The sequence below is a fragment of the Lathamus discolor genome, chromosome 3 (genome assembly GCF_037157495.1).
Source record: "Lathamus discolor isolate bLatDis1 chromosome 3, bLatDis1.hap1, whole genome shotgun sequence".
Taxonomy (NCBI): domain Eukaryota; kingdom Metazoa; phylum Chordata; class Aves; order Psittaciformes; family Psittacidae; genus Lathamus; species Lathamus discolor.
The window spans coordinates 96,565,978-96,583,013 of NC_088886.1; the positions used below are offsets into that span (position 1 = coordinate 96,565,978).

At 40.7% G+C, this 17,036-nt stretch overlaps 1 long non-coding RNA gene across 1 annotated transcript in view; it reads left to right on the forward strand.

Annotated features, from left to right (window-relative positions):
- Positions 1 to 11,712, forward strand: part of LOC136011134 (uncharacterized) — a 78,551-nt gene extending 66,839 nt beyond the window's left edge. The window contains exons 3-4 of the long non-coding RNA XR_010611223.1: positions 266 to 448; positions 10,785 to 11,712. This is a non-coding gene — a long non-coding RNA (uncharacterized LOC136011134). The remainder of the gene's footprint in view (positions 1 to 265; positions 449 to 10,784) is intronic.
- The last annotated feature ends 5,324 nt before the right edge of the window (positions 11,713 to 17,036 follow it).

Genomic DNA, 17,036 nt, shown 5'->3' on the forward strand with positions numbered 1-17,036 from the left:
AGGGACATGGAAAAGTTCTGAGTCCTTAAATCAGAGCTGGCCATCTCTCAGAAAGGGACAGTCTAATTCAGCGAAAAGTGGTTGGGGCTGGCGGAGAAATTATGGGGCAAAATAATTGTATGGCTGCTTTGATGCAGTAGACCAAATCAAATGCTGGTCTCTTAATGTCCTGGGGTTTTTTTACCTGAAGAGGGTGGTATGTACGGCCATAGGCACACATGGTAGACTCTAACTGGGTGCTAACTCTTTTGTTTCAATTTTGCAGAGCTGTGCATCTATGGGTAGAGCTGTCATTTTGCCTTCCAAGTACCTGCTCAGGAAGAGAGCTTGAAACACGTAGTTTCAGGTTAAAAAACATCCAGTCCTTTGCTTCCAGCAGCAGCTGATGTAGTAGGAAAGAACTGCACGCTCTTCATTTACAGACCAGTTTGGCTGCACAGCTTCATAGGTAAGAACAGGCCAGTCCCCTTACACTGGTCCCAGGAATACTGCTACTGATTGTGCTCACTGAACCGTTATATCAGCTGCACCATGTCAGAGGAGCAAGTCCAAGAATAGCTACAGCTAACAAGGATCTATTTGAGAGAGAAAATGAGACCAGAGTGAGACTTATAGCAATTTCAAGTGTAGAATATAGTACGAAGAGAAAGAATGAACTAAAACAAACACTTCTTCTAAGTAGAGTCGTTCTGCATTTCCTATGGGATGCAGTTGAATGGGGAAAGATAGAAAGAAAAGGGAGAGCAGAAACTGCTTGCAACACAGAACAAACCTCAAGCACCAAGAATATGCTCCAGATATGTTTAATGGTGCCTGACTCTTATCTCAACCCTGATTCATCACAGTTTACTCCTAGAATTATTCAGAATTCAAGGACCTTGCTCCTATGGGGTTAATGGGCTACATTCAGCACTGAAAAACGTGACACAAATAGCTGCTTAATTATTCAGTCCAGACTGATTTTAGTGGTTAATGGAAATAAAAATAGCAACAGCAACAATTACATTGGTTTACATTTCGCAGGTGAAATATTTTTTTTCTTTTAACTGCAGAATCCAGGAGCATGCCCAGGAGGAGGGGGGCAATATAAAGGAGGGGTTGTGCTGCTTGTGACACAAAAGATTAGCATACCCATGACTGAAGCGGAGGAAAAGGAAAACACTGCCATAAAAGTGACAGTAGAGGTGAAGAATTGTGGTGAACGTGTAATGCACCACTGAAAAAATGCAGGAGAAAACATACCGAAAGTCTTATCATATCTATCCTGCTACTCCAAAGCAGGAATTAATTTGAAGGGAAGAAGCTGCTGTTCTCGTTGGCTCACATCACTTGTTCATAAACACAGGCAAGAAAAATGCTGAAGTGATACGATTACCATAATTACTGTCTTTGTTCAAAAAATGCAGTTGTGGTTGCGCACCCTGAATTTTGTTCAAGCAGCCATTGTGGCTAGTACCAATCAGGAGCTAACAGCACATACTGCAGCTACTCTAGGAGCAAACACAGTAAATCTCCCGCTTCAAATGCACCAGCCACACAGGATGTCAAAGCATATTACAAACACCGGAGCACCTAGAGGTATTAGTCACTGTTCCTGTTACAAGGAATTTGTGTGTAGCTTACCAAAGATACAGTGTCAAACCAATCCTGGCAAACATATGCCACTCTGATAGCAGACAAAACCAATTTAGAGTCAATGGATTTAAATGTAGGGTTTCTGCAAAGGGTCAGACTTAACATTTAATTAATTGAGCCCTGTTTTGAAAGCATGCTGTGGCAGCAGGGTGAAAATAGGCAGGCCAAAGAATAAACAGGATCGTTTTAAGCCCAAATCATCCCCAAATGCAACACTACTGTGTGTAAGGGTATATCAAATTAAGGCAATCATTCCCAAACCCTACCAGCTTCCTGTCTTGCTGCAGCTGTCTAGGGAATGAGCTAAAGACACTGCTCTCTTGGCTGGAGGAGGCTGTAAAGCCCTGGTTAAACAGGTATCTGTTTGAGTTTGGATAAGGCTTAAAACAAAGCAGGTTAAATGACTTGTTCACTTGATTATACTTAGCAGTCCCGGTCACTAGTCTCTTGCCTTCTCTTTCTGATTTGCTGTGATAACTGCTGTGCTGCAGTAAAAGAGGGGGATTAAGCCAAAATGGTTTTTTACTTCATTTTTTTTTAACTATTAGAAAAAAAATTTCACCTGAAAAATACAGAGGCCAGACCTACTTACAAGACCAAATTTGGGTTTGAGTTCTAAGTAAGTCACCTCTAGCTCTCTATTCCTTCTTCCTGTTTATAACTGCTGCCTTTTTTTTGGGGGGGGGGTCATGTTATTGAAAAAGAGGGGAGCAAAATGAAAAAAAAAAGAAATATTACCAGGAAAAATGCTAGAATGTCCCTAAAAGTTGTTTTTGTCTTTTTATTTAAGTGCTTAAAAAAAGTTGGGGTTATTTCTTGAAGTTTCTCAAGACAGAGAGAAAAATTTGGGCTCTATACCTTGCTTTTTTCACTGTGGTACTTCATACTGCTTGCTGGCCAAGTGAAGGTTAATATTTGTATACATTGGGAATAAAAGAACAGCAGTGTGTTCTTTGTAGTATTAACATAAAGGCTGCATTGTCAATTTTGTATGAAAGGTGATCATTTTGGTTTCGGCACAGAAGATAAAGGGTTACTGCCTGCATGTCAGTAGAAGTACGGGATTCTTCTGCAAGTGACAGTGGTGGCAAGGGAGTTTTGTGCTTGTGTTGCAGAAGGAAAAGGATTACTGTGCAAATGATGCTCAATGAAAAGGATTAGACCACATATGACGTGGACAAGAGAGGTCATTGTGTGCACATCATAGAAGGAGCAAGGCAGTGTGACATGGGGTTGGAAGGATTCTTTGAAAGTCAGGAATAAAATGAAAAAGAGAAGAGAGACTACAATTGTGTGAGTGTGGCTGGAAGATAAGGTTTCTTGTGGGCAAAAATAAGCAAAGAAGGAAAGCAATGGCTGCATTCCTAAGAAGTACAGTTTGTTCTACAGCCAAGCACCTCAATTTTGCAGAAAAAACAGAGCACTGTGACACTCGTTAGTTTAAAGGAATAAACCATTTTTGCAAACACTTTGAGTTATAATTGGATAATGGTATCTCAGAGAGACACTTTGTCATCTTGACCTCAACTCTCTTACAGACAAGGAGTTGTCTCCTTCTTAGATTACTCCTTTTTATTCCTTACTCCTCTAATGAAAAGTAAGTGCCTCACAAATCACCATATCCTTCTCAAGAAATAAGAAGCTGGTTCTCAGAGCAAACCACAGGTGAGATCAGATGCAAGCACTGCAGGTCTGCTGGGCATTCAGCATTTTTCTTCTCTAGTTAGGTATCCCAGTCACCAAGCAGTAAGATAGATGGTTCTTATCTGCATGTGAATGGAGAAGCAATGCAAGCCTAGGCAGAAGATCTTTGGTTGTTGTTTCCTTAAAAATATATATGTATCTCCTGCTCTATAAGAAAAATATGAATGAAACAGAAGGGTTTCATGTTCTTTGTAGCACATTTCCACACCACAGCAGCTACCAAAACCTGACTTCAGCTGTACTTTTGTAAGATGTTATAGGTAACAGCATATGTTTAGGTGTATTGCATTGGTTTTTTTATCACAATAAAGGCAAAGTAACATGAAAACAGAAATAATTTCTACTTTTACTGTGCCAATTTCTGGTTCAAGACTTCCCAGTTATTTGGGGATTTGTCTGTTTTCACACAATGATCCTGACATCCGGTTATTCATAACATGTCACTCTCAAAGACTGCAACACTTTGTACCAGGAACTGCATTTCAGAGAAGGTGAAGCTGGGGTCAAACACATTCCTGCTAATTGTACGGATTGCAGGAGAGTTATTCCATGACTGCATTTTCTCTCTGATGTTAGAGGGGGTAGCTGCTAATTGCTTTTAAGGAGGACCCAGAAAAGCGATTAGGGGCTGGACAATAACTCCCTGCCCAAGTGTACAGGGCGCATGTGCACCTGTGAACCCGTGAGATAAGCACTGCTAATCTTGTGGGGAGTGTGGTATGTGAGGAGGATGTGCAGGTCAAACTATGTGAGGGTTTGGAACAGGATACACGAGCAACCACTGATGGAAAGGGGTTTCTGTACGTCCATTAAGTTTGTACTCTCGGTACAGATTGCGTAGAAGAAATCTGCTATGTTAACCTGATTTCTTCAAAGCTGCCACCGCTGCAGTGGCATGGCCACTGGCTCGTTTCTGTGGTGTTTCTACAATCCTCAGACTGTTCTTGGGCTCCACAAAGCCTACATCTGTTGTTAGCATGATCCCAACATGTAGCATATAGGTTTCCTTCCTGATCTGACCTTTTCTTATAATTTTCCTGTTTATCAAATATATACTCTCTCTTTAAGTTGAAAAATTCATAGGAAAGGAGAGCCACAGCAGGTCTAATTTGTGCAGAATATCACAGAGCAGTCCTGGCTCATCGATGTGCAATGTCACAAGGGCAACCAAACTCTGCCCCTCCACTGTAATTTCTGATTTGATATATCAGAGTAAGCCTCAACTCATGATCCTGTTTTAATTATTTTCTTGTTTTCCACTTTTGCCATAAATCCTTGCTTCCTAAACCTTTCCTACTCAGAAATTCAAGTTCTGAAACCTGTCTGAAACGGTGTTCTGTTTTGTACATATTTGTTGACCAAGTCATCCTGCACTTTATTGCTGAGTGCAGCCCTGCAGAGGAAAGGTAATTGCCTGGGATTTGGGAAGGTTTCCCCTTTTCCTACATGAGGAATTGTATGGGGAAGATCTAGGAGGTTGTATTTGCTGAACTTCCTCTAGCTTGTGCTAAAATTCATGAACCAAGAGACTAGACAAGCAATTTGCAGCAACCTGAGATTGCTTGGTTTACAGAGCTAGTCACCTTACTAGTGGCCACCTTAGGAGATGGAGAAAGCTTCAGTCTATCTCATTTCAAGAATTATTCTACCCGTGCTGGAAAATAACAGAGGTTGTCAATAAGATTTCAGCCAACAAAAATTTTGTTCTGAGTGCTTTTGGAGGATGTAGAAAAGCTGACAGACTGACTTTCTGTACTGAGCTCCAGCCATCAGTTTCCTTTGCCTGCAGTTTCTTACTGCTGGCTACAGGCTCCCATTTTAAGCTGTTTGCTTTTGAAAGGGTGTAACTTCTAATGCTCAGGTAGACTGCTGCAAGTACACTTCTCTCAGTATGCCTTGGCTGAGACCATGAAGGAGGGAGGAATTTGCCGTAACAACTGGAATTTAACAGGTCTGCTTCACTGCTCGCAAAGTCAATGGAAGACTTTCCATTGGCCTCAAAACAAAAGGGACAGGGTATAAGGACCAGCACAAACAGTGCAATTCTGTTGTTTGCAAAGGAAAATATAGAGTAACACCAGCTAAGAATTAGATTCTGAATGGTACATGTCAAATATGAAACATACTTATAATAGGTAAAGGTTACCTGAAAGTGACTTACCTAAGATTGGCTTCTAAAACTATTTCTTATAAGGGTTCTGCAAAATATCCACAATGCCATTTGCAGCCATTCCCCATGACAGTGTTGACCTGGTCTCATGCTTCAGTGTACATTTCCCCAGAGGCAGGCAGTGACTGTGCAGAAGGTTTTGCACTGGTATCAGGAGAAACTTGATGTTTTCAGTTCAAGATTGTCTAGTTTAGAATAAGTCAATGTGGATTTGAACCTGGTATCTAGAAGAAAAATCAACGTAATCCTCTCAAATGAAAAATAAATCAGCAACTGCATGCAAACAGCATCAAAGCTGCATTATGCACAGAGTGACAAAACAAGGTGATGTTTCTGGTGCTATTGCAGGACACCCATGCCAAGGGAAAAGTAGTTGGTACTGGCCCCATGGAAGCTGTGTTTGAGGATAGCGATTGTTCAGCTTATCATTAAGTCCACCCTTTACAACAATTCTTTCCTGGGTAGAAATAACAAAGACAAGCAGCAGTATGGCTGCTTTTCTGTTAGGTAAATGCCTAATGAGGTATATTTGCTTGCAAAGGAGCCAAGCATGACCTAATCAAAGGTGATCTGGTGGTACAGAGTTCTTCCCTGATTTTGCTCTTCCCAAAGATCGTATTTTGCAAGCCAAGGTTTCAGTTCAGGCCCACTGTTCAGAAAGACATTTGAAAGCAAAGCAGAGGGAAATAATCTTCTCTTTAACTCACCTGTGTTGTGAGGGATTCTGTTTTCTCTATTAAAGATGATGAAATTGCTAACACAAACAGCTCCCTGCCCTTCATTTAGGGATTAGTGACTTCATCCACACAAGCAGAACAAACACGGAGTGCTGAACTTAGATCTTGGCAAGTTCAAAGCCTCCCAGTCTGAGATGAGAAAGCAAGAAAACACTCACCGCAGTAACAGTATTTGAGTTTTTAAAGAATGAAGGGACCTACAAGCTAATGATAAAGGCTTTGGGAGCCAATTTGTTAAGCCCATCCCTGGTGTAAACCTGGTATTCTTCCAATTCAAACAATGGAAAAGGGGCAAACAAGAAAAATCCTTGGATCATCTGATTAGATGAAGCAAACAGTAAAGACTCCTACAACTGCAGTTCATCATGCAATTAGTTTCTTAACAGCTTCATCATTCGGATGGCCCCTTCACTGGCACAGTGCCATGCTGGCCAAATAAATCAGCTTCACATACATGACAGTCAGTCAGAACAGCAGCTCCAGCCCTCTGAAGCTAAGCTGCAAGGCTCAATTGAAAGGGAGAAGTAAGTAAGGCTTCAATAGGTAGCTGTAAACAGACCAATGAGGAAGGGAGGATGGAGCCGTATAGTACTGGAATAATACTTGGAGATATCCAAAAGCCCCTACAGAATAGAAGAGCTTGCCAAAAGCAGTTTGTAAGTGAAGGCCTTCATATCTCTGGCCCTGTCATTGAGATTAAATAGGATCATTGGGAATAATGGTGAAGTGAAATGCATATTTCATTAGAGAAATCAATGAACCCAAATGATTGGGAGGGGGTAAATCACTAAGATCCAACTCCTCCTGCCCCTACTCAGCAATATTTCAGACTGCTGGCATTGCGAGCGGGTCTCGTGCATGGTACATCACTAGCAAAGCAGAGTGGACTTCCGTGATGTCTCTTTTGAACACGGAAGTGCTGTGAAGGGAATAGGGAGCAGGCTGCTCTGCTCACGTGAGAGCTGCTATCTTCAGAAACAGGAGCAATCACTAGGAAAGAAAGTGATCACACTGCACTAGGGCAAACCTGAAGTGTCAGTCTCTAGGGTGTTGTGGTTTAATCCTAGCTGGCAACTAAGTACCACAGAGCAGCTCGCTCACTACCATTGCCACCCCTGGTGGGATGGGGAGGAGAATCAGAAGAAGGTAATACCTGCGAGTTGAGATAAGAGCAGTTTACTAATTGAAATAAATTAAAAATACCGACAATAATAATAATAGGAAAAGAGAGAGAGACATAAATCCCAGGAAAACCAAGTGGTGCACTGTACAATTGCTCATCACCCGCTAACTGTTGCCCAGCTCATCCCTGAGCAGCAACAGGTAGCTCCTGGCCAGTTCCCCCCAGTTTATATACTGGGTATGACATTCTGTGGTATGGAATACCCCTTTGGCTGTCCTGGCTGCGCCTCCCTCCTGGCTTCTTGTGCCCCTCCTCACTGGCAGAGCATGGGAAACTGAAGAGTCCTTGATTTTCAGTAAGCACTACTTAGCAACAACTAAAACACTGGTGTGTTATCAGCATTGTTCTCAGAGTACAGCACAGCACCACACCACCTACTAGCAAGAAAATTAACTCTATGTCAGCCAAACCTAAGACATAGGATTAGTCACAAATAGACATAGTCACAACACACAAACACATTGAGCTCTTAAAACAGGATAAAATTAAAATCTTGATGATTTTTTTCCCTATAGCAGTGTTGCTTTTGGAAGCAGTGTTTATTTTCTCTTACGATTTTAGGAAGTAAAGCAGAAAAGTTAAAGTAAAAATCAGCCCCTAACTTCTGACTGAGTCAAAGCAAACAGTGCCAATGTTTCATTACGAGAGGCATCTTCACTTCATTTTCTTTTGGTTTTATTATATCCTGAAATATGTATCTATATATAAAATATATACATTCCTGGACGATTGTGTTGCTTAGTGCTCAGGTAACTGTAGGAAAATGTCCTTTGGCTCCATAAGCACTTCTAAAATGGGAGCCAGATTATTTCAGGTGCTTTCAGACAGGGAAACAGAGCTGACATTTTCCGTAATGTATGCAAGAACTAACTGACAAACCATGAAGTCTGGCATTAAGTAACCTTGTAAGTGTTTGGTTTGTGGTTGGGGGATTGCAAGAGGGCAAGGGGAGATATGAAAATTAACCAATACAATATTTCACAAAATAGTGTGTTGCTCTGAAACGAGAAAAGAAATTATTTAAATTCTTTCAAAGAGCTTGGCTATGTAACATGCCTTATAACTCCCCTAGAACACTGTGGAAAGGAAGGAATTTTCTTGCAACAACATTTTGGGATTAACTGAGCTATTTTGCCCAAGGCATGATTTAAGGTACTTACTTAACGCAATTTGTGTTACTGTTTGCGTAAGAAATCCTACTCCACAACTATTTCTAGTGTCATAGCACCAAAGTCAGTGAGTTTACATCAAGGTTGAATTTGCTCTCATCCTGTTTTCTTCACTTTATTTATTTGCCTTGGAAACCAGAATCACCCACAATTACTAATTTATTGAGTCTAAAAGTTTGGCACCAGTTTGAAAAAGCATTAAAAGCTGAATGCAAGAGTTCCTGCTCAAGCTGATACCTAAACCTAAAGCAGTCATGATGATTTCATTTGATACTTTGGGATGAAGCGATCTGGCCTGCAATCAGCTGATTTAAAAATAAAAAGTAATATTTGCATATTAATACCTAATTTCTCCACTTGAATCCATGCCATGGAACTGCCCTTGACTCATAATTCAGATCCTGATGTATTTCTGATAATACAAAGACATCGTACCCCGTGTTTGTCTTCTGTGGGACTTGGCTTGTAGCTTTCTGAAGGCAAGACACTCGTCCTATCTTGTGGCAACTTTGGTTTCCTTACCTAAAACAAAGAGGGTTTTCTCACAAGTGAAAGAGAAAATACATTGGTCTACAAATAAATCTAAAGATTTATAAAGACTTTTCAGTATTCCTAAGATGCTGCTAAATTCATCTGTCATTGGATCTAAAGATATTTTAGGATACATCTAATTTACTGGAAGACATGGACCTACCTTTTAGAATTAAACCAGTGTTCTGTATAACACTGCTCATTTTCAAATTATAGCTGTTAAAAGTATAGTTGTAAATTATTTTTTAAATACTTGGCTGTATGTTCTTACTTTTCATTATAAATTCCCACATTTTGACATGTTCTGACCAGTGATACTGAAACCAAATCCACAGGGAGTTAGAACTCTTCACAACAGTCCTGACCCAGAATCAGTCAAGTCTCATGTTCTGGGGGGTTGGCTGGGGCTTTTTCCCTGTATGTATGTACCTAGGAGGCAAAGATATTCATCACAAGAACCAACCACACAGACTGAGATTTCTATCTAATTTACAACAGTATAAATCAAAGTAACTTCACTGAGGCTGAGGGAGTTACTCTGGATTTACACTCATCAGTTGTAATAAATATAAAACATGAATTAGTGCCAGTTAGGATATTGTGTGATTATTTTTTTCACTGAAAACACGATCAAAGTTTTTTCATTTGCAGTAAAAACTATTCTGTTCTTTTTCACGCATCTTCAGTTAAGTGTATACTAAATTTTGATCAGAATTCCCATTTTCCATGGAAGAATGGAATTTCATAATTTTACAAAGAATTTCATCTACCTGAAAGCTATTTTCCTTAGGAAAACTGTTCCGATGGAAATTTTCTGACCTGCTTTAAGCTGAAGTCATAATTCATACAAATAAGATGCTGCTCAGCAGATGTTCAGGAAAGAGCAAGCCAGTGAGCAAGCACACACGCATCCCCATGTGGTTACACTTGAGGTTCTTGGTGTAGAAAACAGGAAGGGCAGGACAGTGACTAAAGTGGTATGAAAGCTATGAGAGTAATTGGGGTTTAATTCAGTAGGGCACCTAGGTTTTATTTCCAGGAAAATAAAACCATATCAAATTCCATTTCAGATTAAACAGTGTTATTTGGACTCTTAAGGAAACCTTTCCAGGCACCCCTTACCCTGGTTGTTGTGAAGCCTGTCTCCTTTTTAAGTGGAAAATTAAAAATTCTGATGTTAGCTGATGTCAAACTGCGTACCTATAACTATTCATGAAGTTTCAACTGAATGTTGTAGATATGAAACTGCCTTTCACAGTTAGTAAGCTGACTGCCTGAGAAGAATCTGAATCTGAAGAAGACTCAGAAACCTCAGCTGAGGATCAGCTTTGCTCTGTGACTGTACATCACCTAGGTCAGATCCTCATAGGTACCTGGCTCCCAGAAAAGCCGTATTTTGAAGATCTCAGCCACAGTGTCTCTGTAGTGATTCTATAATTATACCATTGGCTGAATTAAGGTACCTGCACAAATGTAAGGAGCAAGGCCCCAGCCTGCTGCAGTGATTTCTTCTCTGGAAGCAGTGCAGGTGACACCTCACAGTATTTCCATGTAGAGAAAGCTCCTCTTTCTTTCCCGCAAAACATAGGATTTCTTACAGAAGATTAAAATCCCTTATTTTCCCGTCTCATGTCTAATCCCCTCCTATTTTCTAGATGCGAGGACTGAGACCACACAGCGTTGAATCATACTCTGCTTTGTAGCTTTGCTTTGTGCGTTGCTGAGGACAGAGACCGGGCAGTGTTCCCGGCGAAGAGCGGCTGTCTATCGAGGAGATGGATGGGCTCTGCTCCCGCTCTGCCCAGCTGCCTCTGAATGCTCCCGGCTCATGGGAAATGGCCAGAACCACTGAATTTCAGCCATTGATCCCTTCCCTCCTTTCCTCTCCTTCTACCTCTTTCTTCCCTGCATTCCCTGAGGGTTCTCTTGGCTGGCTGTAGGCGCGGCATTGCTGTGGGCAGGCTTTGATCGCAGCCCCTGCTGCCGGGGGCCGGGGGGGAGAGGTTGGCACAGCGAGGGCTGCGGGCTGGTTTGGGTTTACAGCACAGGATTCTGTGAATGAAAATCCTTAAAATAAAAATAAATAAGTAAAATCGAGTGGCTGTAGCTGCTGTCAGAGCCATTTCACAGTAGCCGAGTGCATCTGCTTTTTCTCACCTCCAAAGCAAATCAATATGGCTTTAAATGATTTCCCCGATGCCTGGATTTCTTCTCTTGCACTGCTCTTAGCCCAGCCGTGCAATTGCCTGGGCATTCCTACCTCATTTTTTCAGTCTTTCTCCCGTGGCTGCTTCTTGCTGCCTTCTCTTACAAAAACATACAAAGTACTCACTGGAGCAGCTTGGGTTTGCTCTTGTGTCATTTTCTCACACACACACATTTGCCATCACTTGCAGCCACTCATCACAGCGCCTTAACGCATACGCTGCTTGACTGTATCTCCATCCCTCTCCCCCGTATGTACACGCACTGCCTAGCTGGTCTCTGCCTAAGCAACATCTGCTTATCAGGAGTTTTCCTTCTGATGTGGTGGTTAGTGCAGACACACTCATATTTACTTGCAACTCTGTCTGTCGAAGATGTTCGTGCTTAAAAAAAATAAATTTAATAAATAATCTCTTGAGCTCTGGGTTTTTTTTCTTTCCTGCACACCTCTTTCCCCTTGGGGCAAGCATATTTGAGTGTAAACCTATAATTAGTGATGGAAATAAAAGACCCCCACACAGATAAAGCCCTGCTTTGGGGACTGCCCCATTTTTCTACATCCTGCCTAATCTTGGATTTGGGTTGTTCAGAACACGAGGTATCACTGACGGCATGAAAAGCCCTCTGAAATGCTTATGCATCATCTGAGTATATTGATGTGCCAGTGATACGCTGAGAGATACCCAGAGCCCATCAGTGTAGCCGACTGATGCACGAGTCCTCTGAATCCCCTTATCACTTCAGTGGTGCATAGAAACACATGAGCTGCTTATTCCAGACAGAACGTTCAGTTTACAAATCCAAACTGCTTTCACCAGTATCATTGCCCCTTTGTTATTTATTTATTTTTACGGTGTATTGTTCTCTCTCTAATTTTGCATTTTGAGGTGCTTTTATATGCCTAGTCACCCGCTTCAAGTGTCTAGGAGATCATTACTTGCTTCTGATTAGCACAGTGCATTTGTGTGGTGCGCTGGAGGCAAAAATTTAAAATGTATCAAAATGCAAATATGCCCCCACTGACCTCTGGAAAAAATGCGTTGTATTTATAGAGCACTTTCAAAGGGAACCAGAAAGGAAGAGGAGAGCGAATATGGGTTTTACAGAGCTTTGTAATAGTAAAAACAATAACTGCGAATGCTTACTTAGAGTTTTGCATTCTGTGTAAAGCAGAAAGCCTTTCTTTCTTGTTTTTCCTTCTTTACAGAGGGAATGGAGGGACCAGATGATGCTCCTGCCCACTTTGTGTCTCACTCTGCTTACACTGCTAGAAGAACCACTGAAGTGAATGGGATTGCTTGTGGTACATATTTTTTCAATCTGCCAAGATTCAAATATGTAGCCTAATACATGGCAATGGCCCAGAATGAGACACAGAAATTATTCATGATCTTTCCTTCAGTGTGAAAGACTCCTTCTATAACCTCAGCTTAATGATTCTGCATTAAAGAAGTAAATGATTCTCACCAAGAGAAGTGAGAGGCAGCCAAATTTACCTGGATAAAATAAGGGTGGTATTAAGACAAGTGACATCCCTGCAGTGAGGTGTGCCTCAGAACTGCAATGAGGAAAAAGATGCAATGTTACCCAAGTTATTTGAGCTGGTTGCTCTTTTGCCCTCAGTGGTAACAGTGAATATGCTCTTTCACTAGAGAAAACTGCAGCTACATGTTGGGTTACACTAGCAAAGAAAAGTATTCCCTCACCCCCAAAAGAAGTTTATGGCCTGGCCTTATCCTTAGTCTCCATAATGCTTTTCTGCAAACACTTGTTTGCCTGGAGGCATGACTTCTCTCTCATCACCTGACACAGCCAAAAATGGTGATATCCTCTCAAAGCAAGAAAAATGCTTTAATGTAACCTACCCTGCCCAAGTAAGAATTTGTATGGAAGTTTAGTACTGGGTCAGCGTTCAAATTAGCACTGCTGGTGTAATGAGAGAAGTCATTATGGCATCTTGTGACCAGCCACCTCACTGCATTACACTTTGCTGCTGTGTCTGGGGATGGAAGAAAAACCACACAGAGGAGCACAGCTGCTTCTCGCTGCACTCAGTAGCACATATTTTTATTCTTCAGGCCTTGTGAGTATCTGCGATAAACACAACAGACTGGCAAAAGGAAAGGAAACAGACTAGCTGTGATGATTACTAGCATATAAAAACCACGCAGAAGAAGCAGCATATGACCACCCCCAGTCTACCAATGCTTGTTGTGCCATTGCTGAGCTGGTTTCTCTGTCTCTGGCTATTGCTTCATTGCACTTGGTCATAAATGAAAGCTATCTAATGCTAATGACCATGGTGCCCACCCTAATCATGCATTTGAAATATTAATAAAAATAATTTATGTCATGTGACTGCTTTTTAACTAGCTGCTTTCAGGACTTTAGATCAGGATTATAAAAGACGTGCATTTATAAATTATTAGCCTTGTGCACATAAGCACTGCATACTACGGGGAGCACTTTTGTAGCACTTTAAATTAATTTATTGTTATTCATTCCAGCTGTCTGTGATGTAAACCTTTGGCTATAAATTTGTACCATCATCCAACATACCATTAAACTAAAGTGGTGCCCATGCTGCAGCATATAATAAAACATATGAATAAGATTTCTGTGGGGACACTTTTTTTAAACTCTCTTCTCAGTTAATGACACAAGAAAAGTGAGATAACACAGTCACCCCATAACTATGCATTCATTAAAACATGTCTGGTGGGGAGTGACTGAAATTTGCGCTTCTACTGAATTCTGACTCAATGTTTTTCTTTACCAGATTGTTTCAATTCATATCCTATCTCAAGTAAAAGGCTTTGGCTGAAGCCACCATGAAGTCACTAGCTAAGACTGCCAGAGGATTTCTGTTGGATCTGAGCTTTTCAGGAGTGGAAATAGCTCCTGACCACTGAATCACAGCAGTACAAGAGCAGAGCACTTTTACTGTCCTACCTCCTCTGCAGGCAAACATTCTTTCTCCTACAGATCACCATAAGGGTAACAAAACCTTATCTGCATAACTAACACCATAATGTCTTAATCCACTTAATGGTATAGATCTTTTTCATACCAGCCCATTGGGATACAATCTCCTGAACTTCAAAGCAAGTTATGATTGTGCAGTATTCTGCCAGGAGCAGTTAGAACCACCCATTGCTTTGCTCTTGCCATATAGGTCTCGTCTTGCTCATGTACTTGTTAATGCTTTTTGTCACTTTTGTGACAGATGACTTCTACCAAGCCTGTTTGAAAGCAGTCCTGCCCGTCTCAGTCTTCCACTGGTATCAGTGAGAGTTCGGCTTCAGGTTCCTGATATCAAATGTATGTATATGATAATAGACAAAAAGCTGAATGTCAGATTTTCTGCTCACATTATATAACTCCTTTAATTTGTGCCAGCTGCTCATATATGCCATGCATTTCAGGTCTAAAGCTTTCTGAGTTATTCACTCAGTAGCAGGGCTTTTGGAAAATTTACCGAGAGCAGGAAATGGCACTCATAAAGAATATTTTTTATCTATATCTAATCTCACTAATATAAAGACTAACTTGATGGAATTAAGTTTTCCTTTCCTTTATTTCTAAATCTATCTGAAATCTCACAGTTTGGGAATTTCAGTCTTTGATGTGGGATCATCTCCAAACAATTGGCAAGCAGGATGTCTGAACTACTTGGGAATATGTGCACACCAGTAAATGCCCTTCATATGCAAAAATTAACACTTGATGATAGGAAAATTGTATAGCGAGATACTACCTTGCCAGAGAATTTTATTGTGATACAAATATCTAGCTCAATGGTCAAAAATTGCTGAAGCACATTTAATAAAAACTTTAGAAAGGAGCCTATAGAACACCCCAGAATTGAATTCTGCCTCAGGTAGTTGAACCACACAGAAACTCTTACAAAAATGTTGTTACTTCTTGGATGAAATACACCAAAGCTTAAATAACATATGGACAATCTCTCTGTGTCCGATTTGCATGCCACAGCAAGACCCTCATGCGGAGATCTGCACAAGAAAGAAAGATAGCAGTGGGGTGGAGTATATAGAAATAACCTGAGCTTTATTTGCACTTTTGGGAAAACTAGATGAGAGATCGGATTTACCTATTTGTGTTATTCCTTCCTCTCTGAACAAAACATAAAGCACTATCAATTTGCATTTTTATTTCACTTCCACTGAAAAGAAAAAACATTTATAGCAATCTTCTGCGTGGTAACAAAATGTCTTTCTGCTTCTGCCTAAGGACAGGGTCTCCAACTGACAACAAGCAAACATGGAGTTAGTAGCACTTGAAGCTTCCCTGGCACAAGAGATTAGGACAAGAGACATAAACCAGGTGCCTGAGATGCAAAAGGCTGATGATTCCTGGGTTAGAGGGTGGGTCTCAGCTGTGAGTCTGAAGACATGGATGCTTACAGCAGTCAGGGCTGGTTTGGGCTCTCCATTCATGCAAAAATTCTCTATTCATATTGAGTTTCCTTTGACTGAAGATGTGCCCTCCTACCTCCAGCTGCAGGGTTTGTCTTCACCAACAGCTTTTACATTCTACTTGAGGGCATATGCAGAGCAGCTCCCTTTAATGTTTTTGCCCGTGTACTGATTTGGAGTTTTTTGCTTAGATAAAATGTTATTTACCTGATTAAAATTTTCTTTTAAGTTAGTTAGTACAAAAAAAGAAAACTTGGTTCCATGAAACAAACAAAAGAAAAAGGAATATAGAGCCTTCTTTTTTATTAATTGGTTTATCACTGTCGCTTGATGTGGTTTTAATTATTTAAGGAGAGTTTCCTTTCTTGTAACACATAGCTTATTGTTATCATGTAACTTAGATGGTCTCAAAAGAAGGGATTGTGCTGTGTTTAAGTTGCAGCAGCTTACACTATAGTATTCACCTCCCAGCTGCTAATTAATCTATTCAGTCATCTTTGCCTCCCTTTCCTTATTGATTACATAGAAAGAAGGAGCCTTTTTTTCCCTTCTTACTCAACCTTGCAGGAGCTGGCTGTATTGACTTCATTCTACCAAAGTTTGCTCGAGTCCTCAGACAGCTGTGTAAAAATCATATGAGGAGGGCTGGTAGCCTGTTCATCCGCTACCTGAGCTCACAGACATGGGGCCTTGTGTACCCAGGAGGGCATCTGTTTCTGTCGTCTGAGTCATTAAAGTGATTGCCGTGCCTGCCACATCACCACCTCACAGACATATGCTAGCATTTGTGGTACTGTCAAAATATGCTTTAAAGCCCATTTCAGCAACAAGCTTGCTTAGATTCCTTGCCAGAGAATGTTAATTACTGTGGTGCAGTCTTCTGTTTTCTGTGGTGCAATAACAATTAATTTACACCACTTGGAAAAACACTTACACTTTTTTATTAACAATCAATAAAAGCAAATCAATATAGTGTAAAGTATACAACATCCAAATGAAAAGCTCTTGCTTTTATACTTGAGAATTCCTAATAAAATTTCATTGTTGATTCAAGTAGCTTGTCTATTCTAATCTAATGAGAATCTGTCAAGTTTCTTTTTAGCATTTTGGAAATTACTAAAAATGGCTGGCCTGATACATGGCAAAAGAATGGAATAATTAACCCCCCAGTTTTAAAGTCAATATAATGATGCAAATGCTGCTGCATTTATTTTTCTGCATTGCATCACACATGCTCCTGATAGTCCATGGATTCCATTTTGAATC